Below are 2,337 nucleotides of genomic sequence, written 5' to 3' on the forward strand. Positions count from 1 at the left end.
AGCAATCCTCCTGCCTCAGCCTACGAAAGTGTTGGGATTACATGGGTGAGCCACCATGCCTGGCCTATTTGAAATTTTTAATTGAAAAGCAAAAATGAACAAAAAGTTTGGGCCCACAAAGACAGTTATTTGGTTCTACCAAAGGCGCCAAAGCAATTCAATGTGGAAACGAAAGTGTTCGCACCAAATGGTTCAGGAACAACTGGGCATCCATAGGGGAAAGAAATTAACCTTAATCCAATCCTCACACCATAACAAAAAATTAATATGAAATATAATTTACACTTAAACATACAAGTTAAAATTTAAAAGTTTTCAAAGATAAATGTAGGAGAGTGTCTTTTTTTTTTTTTTTTTTTTTAACAGAGTCTCACTCTGTCGCCCTGCTGGGGTGCAGTGGAACAATCTCGGCTCACTGCAACTTCCATCTCCCTGGTTCAAGCAATTCTCCTGCCTCAGCCTCCCAAGTAGCTGAGACCACAGGCCGGTGCCACCATGCCCAACTAGGTTTTGTATTTTTAATAGAGATGGGGTTTCACCATGTTGGCCAGGCTTGTCTTGAACTCCTGAACTCAAGTGATCCACCCGTCTCAGCCTCACAAATTGCTGGGATTACAGGCGTGAGCCACTACACTTGGGATTTTTTCTGCTGCTACATCACCTCTCTATGCAGTCACCACCACGTCCTCTCTCAGGACTCCCATGCCCACTTAGGCCACCACACTGGGCATGAAAACTTCCTTTTCTTGTTTCTCTTTTTATCTTTTCTATCTTTCCTTTCTTTCCAGACAGGGTCTTGCTCTGTCTTCCAGACTGGAGTGCAGTGGTGCAATCACACCTCAGTGCAGCCTCCACCTCCTGGGCTCCAGCTGTCCTCCTGTCTCAGCCTTCCAAGTGCTGAAACGTCCTTTTCTTATGTGCTCATGCCCATTAGTCAGGCTCAAAGGGACCCATGGAAGAAGCTCAGAACTGGTGACTCATTATGATGGCATAAGGGTCCCAAGCAGGTTTCTGTAGTGTAGCGGTTATCACGTTTGCCTAACACGTGAAAGGTCCCCGGTTGGAAACTGGGTGGAAACAATTTCTTCTACTTTTCACCTTATTGCTTCAAATTTATTACACTGAAGGCTAGCCTAGAACACCCCATCGCTATCTCTACCTTGTTAAGGGGAAAGAGGGTATCTATTCTGTTGCCTTTCCACCTCAACCATTGGCACCTAGGAAGAACTGAAGGTACCTCACTTGCTGTGGACAACGGAGCGGGCCAAGTCCGCACAAAGCCCGTCCACTGGACGGCTGCCAAATGGAATCCCCGATCCAGGTATGGCCCAAGGCGAGTTCCAACGAATCCACTTTTTGTAAGCCATGAAGGGACAAAATGAAAAAAATTACAGCAAGCCGGCAGCGGTGGAATTCGAACTCACGCGTCTGAAGAGACTGGAGCCTTAATCCAGCGCCTTACACAGCTCGGCCACACTACCTTTTTCCTGGAAGGCATTTATACGTTTTCCTTCGTTATACAACATCCCTAGGGTCCCTCAGCCAACAAGGCCTTCGGGGGAATCCGCAGGGCATGGCAGAACCACCGCCTTCCAGCAGGATTCGCTGGGCCAGAGGAACCGGCTGGGAAACGGCTCCACCAGCGCCCTGGCAGAGAAGATTCGCGAAGCGCAGGCCTCGGGATTTGCTTTGGGGGTCACTCAGAAAGTCACCCAGGACGGCCTTCTTTGGGGAGCCGGGTGAGAGGAGGGGAAGCCTCCTACACACTCACCTTAAAGAAAGATAAAAACAAATAAACCAGGATAGACCCGTCAGTCGGGCGGCTGCGGAGTCCTGCAGCCTCCGCGCCGCACTCCACAGGCAGCAGCGCAGAGGGCGCGCCTCCGGGGAGAGCCACGGCCCGTGGGGTCCGTCCGTCCTTCCGTCCACAGCCCCGTCCGCTGGAGCGTGGCGCCCGCTTTGCCCGGATCCGCCCAGGCCCGGGGGTTCCGACCAGCCGTCCAGTCCGCGCAGCGAACCCCAAACAGCCTTGCAGTGCACGGCCCCGCCAGGCTCAGTTCTGGGCTCGCGCTTCCACCGCCCCCGCCTGACTCCCAGTTTCTTTGTCCGCCCGCGGCACCAACCTGGTTCCCCCGAATCTTCGCCTCCTCTTCGCGCCCCCTCCAGCTCTGCCCAGTGCTTTGCTCTCCCGGTTCCCCGTTCCCTCCGCCCGCCAGCAGCTGTGGGAGGCTAGAGGAAGGGAAGGGAGGGGAAGCGACGGGAGAGGACGGGAGGGGAGGGGAGGGGAACCCAGGGCAGCAGCGCCGTGTAGGGGCGGAGGTCGACCCGGTTTTCCAG

The 2,337-nt window shown here is 53.5% G+C and overlaps 1 non-coding gene across 1 annotated transcript; it reads left to right on the top strand.

Moving 5' to 3' along the window:
- Nucleotides 1-1,007: 1,007 nt before the first annotated feature.
- Nucleotides 1,008-1,080, top strand: TRNAV-AAC. The gene has a single exon. It is a non-coding gene; the product is annotated as a tRNA-Val (tRNA).
- The last annotated feature ends 1,257 nt before the right edge of the window (nucleotides 1,081-2,337 follow it).

This window comes from Trachypithecus francoisi, unplaced genomic scaffold (assembly GCF_009764315.1).
Source record: "Trachypithecus francoisi isolate TF-2019V2 unplaced genomic scaffold, Tfra_2.0 Lachesis_group2, whole genome shotgun sequence".
Lineage (NCBI taxonomy): Eukaryota > Metazoa > Chordata > Mammalia > Primates > Cercopithecidae > Trachypithecus > Trachypithecus francoisi.